General features: G+C 46.3%; 1 protein-coding gene across 1 annotated transcript in view; it reads right to left on the bottom strand.

Annotated features, from left to right (window-relative positions):
* Window positions 1-20,282, bottom strand: part of LOC140198167 (alpha-1,3-mannosyl-glycoprotein 2-beta-N-acetylglucosaminyltransferase-like) — a 46,052-nt gene extending 25,770 nt beyond the window's left edge. The window contains exons 1-2 of the mRNA XM_072259157.1: window positions 20,162-20,282; window positions 14,291-15,081 (exon numbers count right to left, since the gene is read on the bottom strand). The gene's annotated coding sequence lies outside the window, so the exon portion shown is untranslated. The remainder of the gene's footprint in view (window positions 1-14,290; window positions 15,082-20,161) is intronic.
* Between the last annotated feature and the right edge of the window lie 53 nt (window positions 20,283-20,335).

Genomic DNA, 20,335 nt, shown 5'->3' with positions numbered 1-20,335 from the left:
TGATTTTGATTTGGCCACAGTACACTAATTCTCCGCATGGAGTCTGCATCATCAGAAACAAGGTCTGCATTTGGTCCGAGTCCTGCCAGAGATGGACCCCCATCTACTCCAGCACAAGCCCAGTACACAGAGCTAGTGAGGATCAGAGAATGGCTCGCGTTCTCATCTACCCCAGTACATAGCTCAGTGTGGTAGAGGCCTGGCATTCCAGTACACGTGACTGAATAGCATGCCAGTGAACACAAACCTTGCCCACATTTCCGGAGGCATTTCCTTGTTCTGCCTAATCTGCCCGCAGGCTGCTGTTGCTTTCAGGTAAGGATTCCTATGCCTTAACAACTATTGTAAAAGACATTAAAAGGCAGGGTTCGTCAGGGAGCCTTAAATAATTGACACTTAGTTCACTGCAGTGGCATCACAAGTTAAAGAAATCTGAAACATACCTCATGAAGTCTGAAGGCACAGCAGCTAAAACCGACACACACTTTGAAATGAAGTATAGTCACATACACTGGTTGCCAAATGGATCACAGTCCAATGGTCACGGCTTGCTTGTACTGATCGATCAGAAAGTTTGCCTAACTAACTCAGGAACTAAATAGTTTTGAAACAAACAGCGGTGGTGTGTGGGGGAGGGGGTGCAATACTATGGAAGGAGAGCCATGCTCGGTAGTTTTTTGGACAATGGATTTAGCAGAGAACTTTGAATGAGTGTGGTCTGCCCCTCCCTGTCTAGTCTAGCTGGTCTGCCTGGTAGCTCATCATTCAGCTGTGCGCTTCCTTCCTTTCTGCTAACGCTGCCTAAATAGCCTCCAATGTATAACCCCCACCCTTCAGGAGACACAGCCCACAGTCATACAGCACCTTTCATCTGGCTAATCATCCTGAGGCTCCTGTGGAGAGAGTACCATTACTGCACTGCTGCTTGTGGGAACTTTCCACATGCAAACTGGCTGCTGCACTTCCTGCATTGTAAGAGGGGACACACGCTCCAAAGACATTTCACTGGCTGTGAGGTGCATTGGGACAGCACCAAAAAAATGGCAAAGGTCAAGAGGTCAGGTGACCAAAAAGTTCAAAGTAAATTTAAGTAAAATTATCAAAAGTACATAAATATTAACATATACAACCCTGAGATTCATTTTCCTGCAGGCATTCTCAATAAATCCAAAATAGAACCCACACTAATTTTTATAGATGCACTGTAGAAAGCATTCTTTTAGGGTGCATCACAACCTGGTATGGAAGTTGTCCTGTCCAAGACCGGAAGAAGCCGCAGAAGATCGTGAACACGGCACAGCACATCACACAAACCAATCTTCTGTCCGTGGACTCACTTTACACCGCACGCTGTCGGAGCAGTGCTGCCAGGATAATCAAGGACATGACCCAGCCAGCCAACACACTTTTCGTTCCTCTTCCCTCCGGGAGAGGGCTCAGGAGCTTGAAGACTCGTACGGCCAGATTTGGGAACAGCTTCTTTCCAACTGTGATAAGCCGGCTGAACGGATCCTGACCCGGATCTGGGTCGTACCCTCCAAATATCCGGACCTGCCTCTCGGTTCTTTTGCACTACCTTACTTTCCCTCTTCCATTTTCTATTTATGTTTTATAATTTAAATTTTTAATATTTACTATTGATTTGTACTCCAGAGAGTGCGAAGCGCAGAATCAAATATCACTGTGATGATTGTACGCTCTAGTATCAATTGTTTGGCAACAATAAAGTAAAGTAAAGTAAATAACCATAATAGAATCAATGAAAGACTGCACCACCTTGGGCATTTAACATTTAAACTGTTCAAATACAGAAAGAAAGAAATAATGACAATAAATAAGAACATGAGACGAAGACTTCTTGACAGTGAATCCAAAGGCTGTGGTTACAGTTCAAGTGAGGTTGGTTCAAGAGCCCGATGGCTGAGGGGTAATAAATATTCCTGAGCCTGGAGGTGCGAGTCCTGAGGCTCCTGAAGCTTCTTCCGATGGCAGCAGCAAGGAGAGAGCATGCCCTGGTTGGTGGGGGTCCCTCATAATCAATGCTGCTTTCTTGCAACAACGCTTTGTGTAGATGTGCTCAATAGTGGGGAGAACTTAACCCATGATGGACTGGTCCGTATCCACAAAATCCTTTCTTGTAGGATTTTACTTTCAAGGACAATGAGGTTTCCAGACAAGTCTGTGATACAGCCAGTCAATTATACTCGCAACTACACACCTATAGAAGTTTTCGATGTCATGCCGAAGCTTCATAAACTCTCAGGCAGTAGAGGTGCTGCCGTGCTTTCTTCATAACTGCACTTATGTGCTGGACCTTCTGAAATGATAACACCTAGGAACTTAAAATTGCTGACCCTCTCCGCTGCTTATTCCCCAGTGAGGACTGGCTCGCTCACCTCTGGTTTCCTCCTGAAGTCAATAATCAGCTCCTAGGTCTTGCTGACATTACCGCTCAGCCAGATTTTCAATCTCCCTCCTATATGGTTATTCATCATCACCTTTGATTCGTCCTATGACAGTGGGGCCATCAGCAAATCTGAATATTGCACAGCACTCTGCTTAGCCACACAGCAGGTTTTTAATAAAGCACAGCAGGTTTGCGCTGGAGGGCTGAAGACTGCAGAGGCAGAGAGGGAGCAAGGCCATGCATTGATCCACACACATCACAGGTTAAGGGTGAAAGGTGAAGTATCTAAGGGGAACCTTTTTTCACTCAGAGGTGGTGCGAGTGCAGAACCAGCTGCCAGTGGATGTGTGTTCAATTGCAACATGGATGGGAGGGGCGTGGAGGACTACAGTCCAGGTGCAGGTCAATGGGACTAGGAAGAATCATCGCTAGTCAGGGTCTAAATGGGCTGAAGGAGCTGTTTCTGTGCTGTATTGCTTTATGACTCTACGAGAGAGAGAAAATTCCCTTCCAACCTCCAAATTTGCACTGTTCTTCGACACTAATTGCACGGAGTAACACAGCAGAGAAACAGGTACTTTAGGCCACTGAATCCGTGCTGACCATCAAACAACCTTTTGCATTAATCTCATTTTATTCTATCCACACTGTCATCAACTCCCATCCCCCCACTCAGATTCTACCACTTACCTACACACAAGAGCCAATTAACATACCGACCGTAGAATAAAACCAGGGCAGCAGAAGGAAACCCCCACAGTCACAGAAACAAAGTGCCAACTGCACACGGACAGGTGAGGATTGAATCGGGTTTACTGGACCTGTGAAGAGGCAGCACTTATGTGAAGCACAGGGCTTCACAAGCGGCCCTGTGAAGCCTGCCACCCAGTTGCAAAGTTAACCTGTATAAACGCACAGAAGAGCACTAAAACTCCTGACACTGGAAATCTGAAATGAAAGACACTGCTGGAAATTCGGTTCAGAGACTTTGACACCACAGACGCTCCCTAATCTGCAGAGTAACTCTACTATTTTCTGGCCTTAAACCTATACTAACCATCTTCCTGCTGACTTGCACCAGTGACTGCAAGAAACTGAGGGTGAACCTCGGTACAATTGAATAACTAATTATATGGGAGTGTGAGAGGGGTTGGGGATTTGGAGTCTCATGTTCTCGTTGGTGTTTCTCTGTGACGGCAATCTGTTAGTTTTTGTGTGTGAGAGAGAGGTTGGGGATTTGGGGTCTGAGGTTCTTGTCGGTGTTTCTCTGTGAGGGGCATGTCAGCTTTTGTGTGTGAGGGAGGGGTTGGGGATTTGGGGTCTGATGTTCTCGGTGTTTCTCTGTGAGGGGGATCTGTTAGATTTTGTGTATGAAGGAGGGGTTGAGGATTTGATGCTATTGTCACTTTTTTTTTTGCGAGGGAGGTTTTTTGATGTTCAAGCTGCTGTTTTCCAGATGGGTGATCTGTTAGTTTTTGTGTGAGGGAGGTGGTGGAGGTGGGAGGGTCTGGGATTTGTGAGTTCTGTATCTTTTTCTTTTTTGTAGGGGGGGGAACTGATGTATTTTCTTTCAACAACTTCCACGGTTTTTCCGTATTTCATGGCTATCTGGGAAAGATGATCATCAGAGTTGTATTGCACATGTATATGTTGACAATAAAATGAAACTTTGAACAGAGAACTTAAGTCCATATGCGAGAGCTGGGGTGTGTGTGTGTGTGTGTGTATGAGGGGGGAGAACGGTGAGGGAAATAAAACAGCTCGACACACCTCTCCACCCATCCACAGTTCACAGACGGCCAGTTAAGGTAGGAGGCCAGACACCAGAGGCCGAGTGGTTCCCATGATCATCCAGCTGTTTGGGGAATCAGTGATTCCACTACATAAGCAGACGAGGAGCAGAATAAAGGAAGGAGGGAAGGAAAAGGATGCTGAACAAATATAGAAGTCATTATGCTGCTGGCCAGCTCATCAACCATTGCACTGGAATAGCTTAATTAGTTTTCTTTCCAATTGACACAGAAGATTACAGCACAGAAACAACCCGTGATGCTAAATTAAACTACCCTCATCGGCCTATATATATGGCCCACACCCTTTCATTCCCTGCATGCTTATATACCTGCCTAAGTGCCTCTTAAACATCACTTCCGTATCTGCTTCAACCGACTCGGGTGAAAGCTCTCAGCTTCTCAGCCTGGATCTATGCGGACTGGGATCAGAACTGGCAAAACCACACAGGGAATCAGTCAGGGTCAGACAGCTCCGAAATGGGTCCTTTGGCCCGCTCTACCCATGCCAGCCTTCTTTTCCCTGCTCATTTAGGATGTAATGCTGAGGCGTTAATGTAATGTAAGGCATTGATTAGATTGCATTTGGAGAGTTCTGAGCAGTTTTGCTCCCCTTATCTAAGAAAGGATGTGCTGGCATCGGAGAGCGTCCAGAGAAGGTTTATGAGAATGATCTTCGGAATGAAAGGAATGTATGAGGGTTTGATGATTCTGGGCCTGTTCTTGCTGGGGAATAAGAGGGAATCTCAGTAAAACCTACCAAATATTGAAAGACCTATATAGAATGGACATGGAGAGGGTGTTTCCATTATTGAGAGAGTCTAAGCCTTCAGATTTGAAGGGTGTCCCTTTAGAAGAGAGACGAGAAGGAATTTCTTAAGCCACAGAGTGGTGAATCTGTTGCATTCCTTGCCAGAGATGGTCGTGGAGGCCAAATCATTGTGTATATTTAAAGCAGAGGTTGATTAAGTTCTCGATTAGTAAGGGTGTCAGTGGTTACAGGGAGAACACAGGAGAATGGGGTTGAGAAGGATAATAAATCAGCGGCCATATCGAACAGTGGAGCAGACTTGACGGGCTAAATAGGCTAATTCTGATCCTATGTCTTCTGGGCTTATGATCTTATGGATCCAGGGTCCTAGATTTATATGGGGCCGCCAACATCTCACTTACAAACTTAGCAGTATGTTGGCAAACCAGTCCACTAGATAACCTAACTTTAAGGTTATGCTCACTGCCCAAGGAAATAGATATTCTCTCATTGTCACGCTAAATCCTTTAATCGTATTAAAAATAGAATGCCCTTAATCTTCTGAAGAGAACTGTGAAACTGCCAATTAAAATGCACAGCCCACGTATCATCCAAGTGAAATGAGGACTGGAAGAGTTACTGACTGAGAACAGGAAGTCACAAGCCTAGTGCAACGACCTATCACACAGGAACTCCACATCACAGGGGCTGTCTGTCCAATCTTCCCACTTCAAGGTGGGGAAAAAAAATAACAAGTGAGCAGAAAATAGGCAGTCTGAGTTCTCACTTCCTTGTTAGATCTGCAGTGGCAGCACAGTAACCGGAAAGAGCAAACAATAAAGTAAGGCTTGCATTTATCAGCGCCTTTCAGCACTTGTGGGACAACAAGAGATTACACACAGCAGGATAACGAAAACAGCAATGTGGTAATGAGCTGATCCAGCAGAAAGTGGTAGACTCGGCTCAGCCCATCACAGGCAAAGCCCTCCACGTCACTGAGCACATTTACAAGGAACACTGCAGCATCCATCATCAAGGATCCCACCATGCAGGCCACGCTCTCTTCTCACTGCTACCATCAGAAAGCCTTAGGTCCCACACCACCAGGTTCAGGAACAGTTAATAAATACCCTTACAACCATCAGGCTCTTCAACTAGTGTGGATAATTTCACTCAACTCATCGATGAACTTGTCTCCACAACCTACAGATGCACTTTCAAGCATTTAGTGTTTTTGTTATTTGCATAGTTTGTCTTCTTTCATACTTTGTTTGTCAATCTTGCTTATGTATAGTTTTCATAAATTTTATTATATTTCTGTTATGTTTCTTGTAAATGCTTGCAAGAAAATGAATCTTCTTGCAGACAAGAAGGGTAGTATATGATGACATATGCATACTTTGGTAATAAATTTTCTTTGACGTTGACACAGCAAGCCTCGAGGTACACTCGCAATGTCGATGACGCATGGCAACAGGAAGGGCAAGGTGAAAGGACCAAAGGATTCCTCTCAGATGGAGCCACATTTCACTCTATCTGCACCGAGTTCTCCTGGCCACAGCCCTTCTGACTCCACATGGAGTGCAGCTGAGCTGCGAATGGGTGACCAGTGTGCACTCAGGGTCATGGTGCATGGGAACTGCTCCTCTAACTGGGGACTCCACTCCAGTTTTTGTTCCAGGCCTGGCTGAAATGACGGGGAAGGTGCAGAACAACGGATTCAGACGTCCAACTCCCCGCCCGCCATGCTTTCTCTTGGCCCTGGCTACAGAGAGAGGAGAAAGTAGCTAGTGCCTCTCTAGATGAACTCTAGCATATCAGCAGCAATGCAGGTGAGCCTGTGTGTGAACAGGGCACTGAGAGCTAAAATGTCTGCCTTTGAGCTTACAGGAGAATCTCCCAGAAAAGGCAGTCACCAGCCTCGGTTCCAAGCTCGGGGTTCGGTGCTCAAGACCTGCAGATATTACAGCCTTGGGGGTGGGTAAGAAAAGAAGGGTGAGAGGCTGGGGACTCGCCATGGTATTGGAACACCTCTCTCAATGCAACAGGCAGCAGAAACTTGAAAATGAGCTCCCAGAATTAGGCCTTTCTGCCCAAGTCTCTTTGCCATTTGATCACGGCTGATTTAATTTCCCTCTCAACCCCATTCTCCTGCCTTCTCCCTGTAACCTCCGGCACCCTTACTAACCAAGAACCGATTGACCTCTGCCCTTCTGCATCATCTGGGTGGCATGGCAGCATTGTGCTAATACAATGGACAATGTCTCCCATCCACTGCATAATGTACTGGCTGGGCACAGGAGTACATTCAGCCAGAGACTCATTCCACCAAAATGCAATACTGAGCATCATAGGAAGTCATTCCTGCCTGTGGCCATCAAACTTTACAACTCCTCCCTTGGAGGGTCAGACACCCTGAGCCAATAGGAGGGTCAGACACCCTGAGCCAATAGGAGGGTCAGACACCCTGAGCCAATAGGCTGGTCCTGGACTTATTTCCTGGCATAATTGACATATTACTATTTAATTATTTATGGTTTTATTACTATTTAATTATTTATGGTGCAACTGTAACAAAAACCAATTTCCCCCGGGATCAATAAAGTATGACTATGACTCTGGCTAATACAACACCAGCGACCTGGGTCCAGCTGCTGTCTATACGCATTGTGTACGTTCTCCCCATGACTTCACAGTTCCCTCGGGGCACTCCAGTTCTCCCCCCACATTCCAAAGACACACGAGTCAGTAGGTTAATTCGTGACAGGGGTGTTGTTGGATTGTTGGGCTGGAAGGGCCTGTAACTGTGCTTTATCTCTAAAAAAATACACACAATGCCTTGGGCTTCACAGAAGTTTGTGGCAATGAACTCCAGATTCACCACTCTCTGGCTGAACGCTCTCTCTGTCCCCACAGGTGGGTGCTGAACCCTCCAGCTGTTTGTTTAGTTTTGTCCCAAGTCATGTCACTGGGCAGTTGAGTGAACCCGACCAAAGTCCGCGCAAAGTGGTGACGAGTCAGCTTGCGATTTGCTCACAGCAGCCACGTCCCCTCTTCTTGCTAGCCTGGGGAAGGGTGGAGCACTCTGGCAAGGGAGCTGCAATCAGGTGTTCCTGTGCACGGCTTACAGAAACTGCTGCTCATCCTGAAAACAGAACAAGCCTTTATTTATAGTGTAGTCACTGCTAAAACTAAGCAGTCACATCATTTTTTTTTTGTGCACAGTCTCACAAACAGAAACCGCTTTGCCAAATGCAAACTGGAAGAATAGCAATTCGCATTCTGTAGGTTGTAACCCAAAAACAGGGACACTGAATTTTCCACTATCAGGTGACCCGCTCCCCAGGTATTCTCTAACGCATGCACAGGTTGGTTCACTTGTTTCCTTCGCTGTTTGGTCCCTCTCTCTCTCTCACCTGCCCATCATTCCACCCCCCCCCCAATCTGGTTCCACCCATCACAAGCAGCCTCTGTCCCACTCCCTCGTACTGCCACGTACTGACTGCCTTTCCCTCCTCTTTCACAGTCCTGGTGCAAGGCCTTGACACAAAACATTGAAACTCACTTTTTCATTTAACTGATGCTGAGATGTTCCAGCATTGAGTTTACTTTTTGTCCCAAACTCCAGCACCTGCAGTTTCTCTGGTCTTCTAGCCAAACGCTTATCCTTGAGTAAATTTTGACCTAGGATGTGGGAGTGGTGGTGCTGGTTCCTCAGCTCTGCGTAACGGGCTTGGGATCTACATTCACCTGGGGTGGAGGGGGGAGCAAAATGTGGGTGCAACAGGCTAGCCCTAATGCCGTTCCTCATGACTTGCCCTTCCAATGGCATAACCCAAGGAAATATATTCACACTCCTTCTGAGATCACACTGGCTATCTCAATCCTACACAGGTGGACTACACACACTTTGACGTAGAACAGCGTTGTGACGTCATGGAGTCATAGAGCACGGCCCACCATGTCCATGTCAACCCGTCTACACCAATCCTGTTTACCAGCACTTGGTCCGTAGTCTTCAAAGCCTTGGTGAATTAAATACTCTTCTTAAATGTTAGGGATCTGCCTTTACCACCTGGTGCATTCTTGGTGAAAAGGTTCCTCTCAGATTCCCGATCAATCCCTTACATCTTACTCAACATAACCTCCCGCTTTAGATACCTCAGCAACAGGGGAATATTTCCAATCTTCCTTCTTGTCTATGAGCCTCCTAATAGTGTATACCCTCTGTTAGGGTCCTTCTGCTCCAAAAAAAAACACCCACGTATTCACTCTCTCTTTATACCCATATGGTCCATTCCAGCAAAGTCCTGTGAATTTATTCTGCACTTTCAGCCCAGCCCAACATCTCATAACATTTCCTTCAATGTCAGCAAAACAAACAAACTCATCATTGACCTTGGGAAGTCAAGTTTATTGTCATTTCGACCATAAGCTGCTGGTACAGTACAGAGTAAAAACGAAACCACGTTCCTCCTGGACCCTGGTGCACAGTGCGCATGCTCCTGTTTATCTCAAAAGTGCTGAGGTTGAGAGCTTCAAATTCCTCGGAGTGAATATCACCAATAGTCTGACCTGGCTCAACCATGAAGACACCATGGTCAAGAAAGCTCACCAATGCCTCCACTTCCTCAGGTGGCTAAAGAAATTTGCTGTGTCCCCTTTGACCCACACCAAGTTGTAATCAATGCACCTTTCCAGCTGCAAAATGGTTTGGTTTGGCAACCGCTCTGCCCAAGACCACAAGAAATTTGTAGTAGTTGTGGATACAAATCAGCACATCATGGAAACCAGTCTCCCCTCTGTGGACTCTAGTCTATGCTTCTCACTGCCTCAATAAAGCAGCCAACGTAATCAAAAAACCCCTCCATCTCAAACAATCTCTATTCCACCCCCTCCACTGGGCAGAAGATACAAAAGTCTGAAAGTACATATCACCAGGCTCAAGGACAGCTTCTATCCTGCTCTTATAAGATAATTAAATGGTCCACTGTAATGATAAGATGGACTTTTGACCTCACAATCAACCTTGTCATGGCCTTGCACCTAATTTTCTGTCTGCACTTTCTCTGTAACTGCGACCTTTATTGTTTTCCCTTACACTACCTCCATGCACTGTTGCAATGAAATGATCTGTATGGATGGCACGCAAAACCAAGTTTTCCACTGTAGGTGACAATAATAAAGCAATTACCAATTCACCATTCCCTGTGCAATCACGTCCTGCCTGGTGTGACAACCAAAACAGCTTTGAGATTCAGAAACCCACCAAGGAAATGCAAGGTTCTTTATCTTTCTTGCCCTGCACATATAAGCCACCCAAACCCCGTGTAAGTTCCAGTGTGTGCTATGTCGGCACCAGAAATGTGGCGACACTTGCAAGCTGCCCAGCACAATCCTCGCTGATCTGATTTGATGCAAACGACGCATTATACTGTATGTTTCTATGTATGCGACAAATACAGTTAATGTTCTTCACTTGGTACAGGCCATTCACTCTCTCAAATGCCTTTCACTCTTGACCCCACATATGATGAAAGAGTTATTACTCCGAGGCGGACTTGAGCTCCAAAGCACTCTCTTGGAATGTAATAAATGCCTTAAGCAGGAGGCTTTAGAGCTGAATCACCACTATTAAGACTGCTGATCTGTCAGATCAGAATCTTAACAGAGTAGCAATGTTTTTAGTTCAAGGTCCTTTCGGAAGTCAGGAAAGAGGTACACAACCTGTTGCTTCACATTTGTTTTATTAAGCATTAATAGAACAAAGAAAGTCTAAAATGGACAGTAACAGGAGAAGAGCCTAGTAGCAGGAGGGAGGGAAGAAGCAAAAAGATGGCAGCGCCACACGATCAGCACTGTTTATACCCACAGATAAGAGACATTCTTATTTGCAGATAAGAGTCAAGCAATCCTCAATTCAAATAAGACAGCATCAGAGAAACTACCAGAGCTTTCTACAATCAAACAATCGTAACCACCAGGGGACACACTGAACAATATACATACAGTGACCACTAGGAAACATACTAAACAGTTAAGTGTATATAAGTAGATATAAGCAGACTCCAGAATTGACAAAAATCTGTGCTAAGGGTTACCAGCATTTTCAGGGACTCAGATGGTGGGATAGTAAGTTTTCAGATAAAAAGTTTGGAAGGTGGCATTGTAAGCAGGGTAGATCAAAGTGCCCAACTGCAAGGAAGCATGAATAGACGGGCAAAGCAACGTGAAGTGAGGTCTCCACTTTGGATTTAAAGGGATAACTGAGTTCATTACTGTCATATTTACAGAGATACAGTGAAAAACTTTGGCTTGTATGCCATTCAGACGTATCATTTCAGACCCAAGTACACTGAGGTAGTACCAAAAAAAAGGACTGCATCAAGTTACAGAGAATGTGCAGTGCAGAGAGACAGATAAGTGTGAGTGGATGATGAGGTAGATTGAGAGATACTATAATAGGTTATTCAACAGCAGGATAGAAACTTACCTTCAGCCTGGTGTTACGTGTTCTTAGGTTTTAGTATTTTCTGCAAAATGGGAAGAAGGGAACAGAAAGAAAGGCTGGGGCGGGAGGGGTTCTTCATTATTCTGGCTGCCTAACCGAGTGCAGACTGAGTCAACAGAGGGGAGGCTAGTTTGTGGGACGGACTGGGCCGTGTTCACAACTCTGCAGTTTCTCGTGTTGCTGGGCAATGAGAAAGAGTCCAAATAGTGAAAAGCAAGAAGCAGTGGTAACCCAAACAAACAAGTGGGTCCTTGTCCATAGATCCTTAAAATGCCATGGAGCACTGGTTGTTGGAAAAAGGCCGGTGCGTGGAGCTGGGTCACAAATCGTCTCACTAAATGATGGATCATGTTCAGGGGCTTAATGTTCAAAGGTCAAAGTAAATTTATGATGGAAGTACGTATTTGTCACCATATGCTACCTTGAGATTTGTTTCCTAGCAGGCATTTGTAGGAAAAAAATACAATAGAATCTTACCAAAAAAACTACACATAATATAAGAACATAAGAAATAGGAGCAGGAGTAGGCCATCTGGCCCGTCAAGCCTGCTCCACCATTCAATAAGATCATGGCTGATCTGGCTATGGACTCATCTCGACCTACTTGCCTTTTCCCCATAACCCTTAATTCCCCCTACTATGCTGAAATCTATCCAACCTTGTCTTAAGTATATTTACTGAGGTGAACAGACAAAGGCCGACAAACAACCAATGTGCAAAAGACACTGTGTAAATAAATATTGTGATCATGAGCTGTAAAGAGTCTTTGACAGTGAATCTACAGGTAGGGTTGTGGTGAATGAAGCCTGAAAGCTATAGGGTAATAACTGTTCCTGATCCTAGTGGTGTGGAATCAAAGCTTCCTGTATCTCCTGCCCAATGGTAGTAGTGAGAAGAGAGCATGGCCTGGATGGGGGGGGTCCATGTAAATAACTGCGCATGCGCCAGTCGCGCATGCAGCCTGTTACAGCCGTTCCGATCGGATTCTTACTTTTTTCTTCTTACTTTTTAACTTACGTTATTTTTTGAATTTTTTTTCCCACAGTAACACGTCGAATCTGCACCCTCTCTAACATGCTGGTAGAGAGAGTTTTATTTGGGTTTTTAGCACTGGAAATAGTTACATCCCAACACACGGGACAGAAGCATGGTCGCATTGTTCATTCCAGGGACCAGCTGCTTCCGCTAAAGCCGGCCGGTTTAGCGAGTAGAGCGGCGGACACCCCTGCTGAAATCTGGAGGAAAACACACAGAGGATGCAGAGGGGGATCACAAAGTCGAGGAAAGAGGACCGGGTCAAGACAACAGAGACTTATGGAGAAGAGGAGTTCGGTGGGTAATAAAATGGACCAGTTCACGGCGCTAGCCAGGCGTCAGAGAACATTTCGGGAGTGCAGTGTTATGTGTTTCACTGGAACGAGGCTGCACGAGGACATACCCGATCAAAACTTCTCCATGGACGGCTTCCAGACCGTTCGGGCTGACCGGAGGTGCACTGAGAGCGGTAAGCGTAAAGGAGTTGGGTGCTTACTGTTCTGGTTAACAACAGATGATGCAATCCGGGTCATATTACGATCGAGGAACGTGTTTGTAGACCGGATATTGAACTTTTTACTGTTGGCATCGATTTTGCAGCTCCTCCCGTGGAGGGTCAGACACCCTGAGACAATAGACTGGTCCTGGACTTATTTTCCATCTGGCATAGTTTGCATTTTGGTGTTTGATTGTTGGGGTTTTTTGTATTGCTATACTTACGCTCTATTCTTGGTTGGTGCGGCTGTAACGAAACCCAATTTCCCTCAGGATCAATAAAGTATATCTATCTATCTACACTGAATGGTGGGAAGGGTCTTGTTTCTGATGGACTTGGCCGTATCCACCAGTTTCTGTAATCTTTTCTATTCCTCACCATGCCAAGCTGTGATACAAACGGTTAGGATAACTACAGAAGTTTGTCAGGTTTTTTTTTGGTGATAAGCTAAATGGCCTGCGATTGTTCCACGGGATTTGTGCAAGATTGCAAGGTTTGAGGGCGGCAGAGGTACAACACAGCGGCCCAGACAGCTAGCAGAGAGGGGAAGGCCACTGGAATAGAATCAAACACCAGAAGTGAAACTCGGTGCACAAATGTTACTGTGTCACCCATTCACAGCACAGGTCAGAGGAGGTATTTTGACCACACTAACTTTTAGCCAGAGGACGAAATGGCAGTATACGACCGAGGACAAGATTATGAGCACGACAGCGAATCCAAGAAATTGGTCAGGGCAGGTTCTTTCCGCAGATGAAACCAATCCCCTGCCACGCTGCTGACTGCTGACAGCAACACAAAGTTCAGAATGTGCCAGCCTTTTCAGGAAATAGGACTGAAATTTGAGAGGGGCTTTTTTTTTAAAAAAAAGAGTTGCAGACACCTGGAACACTCTCTTGGCTAAGTGGTCCCGGCACTATAGAGTGCACATAGAAGAAAACTGCATTTCCCCCCAAGAGCTCTGAAAGAACCAACACGATAAACAATTCCCCACTGTAACAAACGGCTTTCATTGATCCCCAGTTTAGCATCCAGACCATCGAGGGCATTCTTGTTTAAAACCAGGAAAGGAAGTTTTCAACGCAAAAGAAGATATCGACAGGTTAGCTTTTTACTAGTACATTTCCAGCATGTGCGCACACGCATACATACATACGCGCACACACACACTTTCACAGCCACACCAGCACTGAGTGACTCCTTCAGAATTCGACAAGCAGTTTCCAACACCCGCCCAGCACCCCACCTCAGAAAAGCTGTTAACAAGCACTATGTGAATAAAATAAAGGGTTGGCCTTACCAGGAAACGTGAACTTTGATCTTATCTGGACATGTTACTGCCGGAGAGGCTCACGAGGTGACAACAGCAAGTGCAGAGAGAATCCTCTCGAGCTCGTACTGTGTTATCAGTGATCCTGTGCACTCCTGATTCTTGTCCCTGTACGTGTGCACAGCACTGACTTTGCTCTTTGCTGACTGGACTCTGGCAGCTTCCAGTTTTTTTTAAACCTAGTCACCCTGACAAAAGAGGAAATGTGTCACTTCAGCTGAGGGCCCTCCCCAGACAGGAAATCTCTGCTTCCGTTTGTTCGTTGCATGAGCCAGGGCTCCCCGTGCTGGCTGCTTTTTTTTTATCCCTCCCACAAGATGAAAAGAATAGAATTCCTGAATGTCTGCGGTGATTTTGAACTTCTGTGATGGCTTCTTTCTGGTATGGTTTCAACAGACACCGGCCAAGTAGGTTTCCATTAATCGAACGGTTGAGCTGTTAACTTCACCCAGCGTTTGTCTGACCCGCGCTCCACGCAGTCTATCCAGCAAGGTCCAGCCTGCACTGTGGAGAACAGTCAGTCCTCAGCCATCAAGCTGCTCGGTTGCCTCACGGCACTGCCGCTCACCTACAGCTGGGAGGGGGGGGGACGAGGATGGAGGCTGGTCCCTGGCTCCGGAAGCCAAGGGGTTCTCCCCTGACTACTCGAGATGTGAGCTGCTCACTCTGCAGTGAGGTGTCCGGAGCAGAATGGGAGCAGCTGGCTGTGATTATCTCCTCACACACCTTCTCTTGTTGCTTGGGGGGCTCTCACTGTGTAACTGCAAGAAACCAAGCCAGGAGTTAGCTTTCTGCTCCCTTCCATACAAGCTGAATAGAATCACAGAGCCTTACAATACAGAAACAGGCCCCCCAGCACATCTAGTCCAAGCGAAACCATTGACCTGCACCTGGACCATAGCCCTCCGTTACTCCTCCCATCCATGTACTCACCCAAACTTCTCTGAAATGTTGCAGTCAAACCCACATCTACCACTTCTGCTGGCAGTTCATTCCACACTCTCACCACCCTGTGAGTAAAGAAATTCCCCCCTCAGGCTCCCCTTAAATATTTCACCTTTCATCCTTAATGTACGACTTCTAGTTCTAGTCTCACCCAACCTCAGTGGGGGAAAAAAACTGTTTGCATCCCTTCAAATTTTGCATAGCTCTTTCAAATCTCCCCTCATTTTCCTATGCTCCAGGCAATAAAGTGACAAACTATTTAACCTTTCCCTATAACTCAGGCCCTCAGTTCCCTGTAACATCCTTGTAAATTTTCTCTGTGCTTTTTCAATCTTTCCTGCATGTGACCAGAACTGCACATAAAGCTCCAAATTTGATCTCACCCACATCTTATACAACTTCAACGTAACATCCCAACTCCTGCAGTGATAAAATCCACGTCTCTCACTACCTCCCACCCCTGATATGTTTGCCTCAGTTCCAGCCTCAATGACTACAACCACTCAGTTACATAGCTGCTAAGCTCCAAACTATATTCCCTCACCAACTACACCCCCTACTTCCTCCTTAAAGACGATTCTTAACATCACACTCTCTAATCAAGTTTTAGATTTTACGTCCTTTTGTCCACTTTTGTGGTCTGTGTCGTGAGGTGCTCTGCTACACTTTGTGACATTAAAGGCAGTTTTTTATTGCTGCCAAGGGACAGTAGACCACTGGATGACTTGTGAACTAGATACAGGGAGGATGCATGACAACAGGAAATAAAGTTCATTACTCAAAGTAAATGTATAGTTTATACTAGGTTTAGAGCAAAGGAAGAAGAGATCTGCAGGGGATTTGAGGAAGAATATATTTCATCCAGAGGGCGGCTGGAATTCATAGCGCATGGGCTGAAGGCAGAGCCTCTTGCAAGGTTTAAACAACAGCTCAATGAATGCTAGAACTGTCTATTTCTCACTCTGTCTGGATGCATCATGAAACTACAGCCTGAAAGCTTGTACCACCAGGCTGAAGGCCAGCTTCTGCCCCGCTGTTATCAGACTTCTGACCAGACACTTGTCAGATGAACTCGTTATGATCCTGCAGCTTATTCGATTCCCTCACTGCACTTTTTGCATAGCTTTTAAGCTATATTCTGAATTATTATTGTTTTACCTTGTTCTAAATCAATGCACTGTGTAATGATTTGCTCTCTATGAATAGTAGGCAAGACAAGCTCTTCATCAGATCTTGATAATGTGACACACAAAAATCAACACTAAAAACAAATGTCAAGGCATAGGTGGACCAAGCACAGGTAAATGGGATTAGGAGAGATGGTTGCCAGATTTGTGGTGGGCAAAAGGGCCTGTTTCACTTTACAAACTTAGCAAAATCAAGGGCTGAGTCCTTACAGAGCTCAACAAACCAGTAGGACACACTGCCTACACTCACTGGGCCTTGGTGGCCCTCCCCACCAAGCATCTGATTGCCGAGTGGCAGCCGCACCGTTGATAGAGAGCCCAGATCTCCTCAGACAGCTGTACTATTGACAGAGAGCCCAGATCTCCTCAGATGACCGTACCACTGACAGAGAGCCCAGATCTCCTCAGACGACTGTACCGTTGATAGAGAATCCAGATCTCCTCAGATGGCTGTACCACTGACAGACAGCCCAGATCTCCTCAGACAGCTGTACCGTTGACAGAGAGCCCAGATCTCCTCAGACGGCCATACCGATGACAGAGCCCAGATCTCCTCAGACGGCCGTACTGTTGATTAAAAACCCAGATCTCCTCAGACAGCTGTACCGTTGACAGAGAGCCCAGATCTCCTCAGACGGCTGTACCATTGACAGAGAGCCCAGATCTCCTCAGACGGCCGTACTGTTGATTAAAAACCCAGATCTCCTCAGACAGCTGTACCGTTGACAGAGAGCCCAGATCTCCTCAGACGGCTGTACCATTGACAGAGAGCCCAGATCTCCTCAGACAGCTGTATTGTTGATAGAGAGCCCAGATCTCCTCAGACAGCCGTACCATTGACAGACAGCCCAGATCTCCTTAGACGGCCGTACTGTTGATAAAAAACCCAGATCTCCTCAGACAGCTGTACCGTTGACAGAGAGCCCAGATCTCGTCAGACGGCTGTACCATTGACAGAGAGCCCAGATCTCCTCAGACGGCTGTACCGTTGATAAAAAACCCAGATCTCCTCAGACGGCCGTACCGTTGATAAAGAATTCAGATCTCCTCAGACGGCCATACTGATGACAGAGCCCAGATCTCCTCAGACGGCCATACTGATGACAGAGCCCAGATCTCCTCAGACGGCCATACTGATGACAGAGCCCAGATCTCCTCAGACGGCCGTACCGTTGATAAAGAATTCAGATCTCCTCAGACAGCCGTACCGTTGATAGACAGCCCAGATCTCCTCAGACATCCGTACCATTGACAGAGCCCAGATCTCCTCAGACAGCCGTACCATTGATAAAGAATTCAGATCTCCTCAGACGGCTGTACCGTCGACAGAGAGCCCAGATCTCCTCAGACGGCCATACCATTGATAAAAAAAAGCCCAGATCTCCTCAGACGGCCATACCGTTGATAAAGAATTCAGATCTCCTCAGACAGCCGTACCATTGCTAGACAGCCCAGATCTCCTCAGACAGCTGTACTGTTGATAGACAGCCCAGATCTCCTCAGAAAGCCGTACCGTTGACAGAGAGCCCAGATCTCCTCAGACGGCCGTATCGTTGATAGAGAGCCCAGATCTCCTCAGACAGCCATACTGATGACAGAGCCCAGATCTCCTCAGACGGCCATACTGATGACAGAGCCCAGATCTCCTCAGACGGCCATACCGTTGATAAAAAAGCCCAGATCTCCTCAGACGGCCGTACCGTTGATAAAGAATTCAGATCTCCTCAGACGGCTGTACCGTTGATGAAAAACCCAGACCTGCTTAGAAAACTCCCTCTAAAGCTGTCAGTGCTTTGTAATAACCTTAAGACATTCATTCAAATTGAAGCAAATATTATGAAAAGAATTAAAGACACTGGAGAAGAGAACTACTAAGATATAAGAGCATACAGACAGAGGAAGGCTGCAAAGACCTTGGACCTTGAGAAAGTGTCTGGAGGTCTATAAAATGCTCAGTGATTTTGATGAATGTCTTTATTTAAAAGATACTCCTTAAGAAATTAATAAGAAAGTTGTTTACCCAAACGTGGAAATATGAACCTACAACCAAAGGTTGAATGAATAAAAGAACTGGGGGGGGGGGGGGGAATCTCATTGGAACTTAATAGAATATTGAAAGGCCTATAGTTGGAGGTAGAGAAGATGTTTCCTAAAGTGGGGGAGTCTAGGCCCATTATCTAGGACAGCACAGCGTCAGAATTGGAGGACGTTGCTTTCGAACAAAGACAAGGAGGAATTTCTTGAGCCAGAGAGTGCTGAATCTGTGGAATTCATTGCCACAAACGGCTGTGGAGACCAAGACATGGGTATATTTATAGTGGAGGTTGATAGGTTCTTGATTAGTATGGGTGTCAAAGATACAGGGAGAAGGCAGAAAAAAAGGGGTTGAGAGGGACAGTAAATCATGATGGAATGGCAGAGCGGACTTAATATCTAAAAGAACATTAAACGTTTCACTGACATTGGTACATTATTAAAATGCAAAATAAAAAAACTTCTGGGGGAATCTAGACTTGAGTAGAATCTTTAGAGGGAAGTGGACAGTCAACATTTCAGACAAGATGAAGGGTCTCGACCCAAAATAGTGACCAATCCTTAGCATCCACAAGGGAAGGAGTACAAGCTGGCAGGTGATACGTGCGTTGGATGGAGCAGAGGGGGATGGAGCTGAGAGATGATAGGCAGAAGAGATAAATGGGCTGAAGAAAGAATCTGAAAGGAAGATAGTGTTTTGGGGAAGAAACTTCAATGACAAGGACCTCTGGGAATTGACATTCACTGACAACTTCAAAAGTCCCTGAACCTTTGAAATCAGTATCAGAAAACCTGCCACCAGTGCTTAGTAATCATTCCTCTCTACAATCTTTCCTCTTTGACCCTAACTCCAACCTCCCAGATCTCCCTGCTCGCAGCTGGGGCCAACTCTAACCACCAACTCCATATCGTGCATCCTGACAACGTGGCTGTGAACTGCCTGCTCAGTCCCTGTACAAACACAGCTGGGCTCACGGTCTCCCATCTCCACTTCCATTCAATCACCAAACTATCTCACCAAGCACTCTGAACTCAATCAGCACCATCACAAAGATCTCCTATTTCCATTTCCTCTACCTTGGTTGTCTAGATTGAAGGAATTACTGACTGGTTCCCTGTGTCCAGAATTATTTGGATTCACTCTCTCCCCCTCCCCACACTGATTTGAAATCATTGCTTCCCAGTCTCTACGCTGATTGGGAACCAGTCTCTCAGTGTCCACACTGATTTGAAATCACTGTCTCCCATTTCCACTGTTTTGAAATCATTGTCACCCAGTGTCCACACTGATTTGAAATCACCGTATCCCAGCATCTACGCTGATTTGGAATCACTGACTCCTGGTGTCCATGCTGATTTGGAACCAATGTCTCCCAGTTATTTACATAGATTCTGAACCACTGTCTGGCAGTGTTTATATTGACGTTGACTCCATGCTGATGAACTGATTTTGAATCACTCCCCGAGTACATTAGTGTGATATTCCACACACACCCCATCCTCCCCGTGCATATTAATAAATAAATTACAGCCTCAGTCACAACCTCCTCTCCCTCATAGCGGCTCAGGCGGTGATCCCTCCCGGTTGTGACCAGGCCGTGTCTCCATGGCGACGGGGCCGCCTCCCACACCCTTTGCTCCCCCACCCTACCCGCCCGTTTCCATGGTTACTCACCCTCTCCCCCATGCCTTCCCCGGCTCGCCACCCCCTCTTCCTGCTCCTGCCCGGCGCGGAGCCCGCGCGCACGGAATAGACGTCAGCCAGCCACCAGCCCGCCGCGTGCCGGCGGAGAGCGCGCACCGCCCACCCCACCCACTTCCCCTCCCCGCGCACTGCCACTGGCCGGCC

This window comes from Mobula birostris, chromosome 5 (assembly GCF_030028105.1).
Source record: "Mobula birostris isolate sMobBir1 chromosome 5, sMobBir1.hap1, whole genome shotgun sequence".
NCBI classification, from domain to species: Eukaryota; Metazoa; Chordata; class Chondrichthyes; order Myliobatiformes; family Myliobatidae; genus Mobula; species Mobula birostris.
This window is presented reverse-complemented; position numbering and strand designations above follow the sequence as displayed.